Below are 637 nucleotides of genomic sequence, written 5' to 3'. Positions count from 1 at the left end.
AGATTCATGGGGCTTTTCCATTGTTGAAATGATCCATTGATGGGATTTTTCTGTCTTTCATTCATTCATTCATTCATTCATTCATTCATTCATTTCTTCCATTTTATTCATAAAGTACCTGCTTGGTGCAGAGCCCTGCAATAATAATTATAATTATGGTATTTGTTAATTCATTCATTCAATCATATTTACTGAGTGCTTACTGTGTGCAGAGCACTGTATTAAGCACTTGTTTCAATACAGTAGATGCAAGGTAATCAGGTTGTCTCACGTGGGGCTCACAGTCTTAATCTCCATTTTACAGTTGGAGTGACTGAGGCACAGAGAAGTTAAGTGACTCGCCTAAGGTCACACAGCAGACAAGTGGTGGAGTGGGATTATTCATTCATTCAACATATTTATTGAGCATTTACTGTGAACAGAGCACTGTACTAAGCACTTGGAAAGTACAGTTTAGCAACATATAGAGACAGTCCCTACCCAACAACGGGTTCACAGTCCAGAAGGGAGAGACAGATCACAGAACAGAACAAGTAGACAGGTGTTAATACCATCAAAATAAATGGAATTATAGCTACATACACATTATTAATCAAATAAATAGAGTAATAAATATGTACAAATATACACAAGTGCT

The sequence above is a fragment of the Tachyglossus aculeatus genome, chromosome 1 (genome assembly GCF_015852505.1).
Source record: "Tachyglossus aculeatus isolate mTacAcu1 chromosome 1, mTacAcu1.pri, whole genome shotgun sequence".
Lineage (NCBI taxonomy): Eukaryota > Metazoa > Chordata > Mammalia > Monotremata > Tachyglossidae > Tachyglossus > Tachyglossus aculeatus.
The sequence above is the reverse complement of the archived record's forward strand: the minus strand, read 5'-3'. Positions refer to the sequence as shown.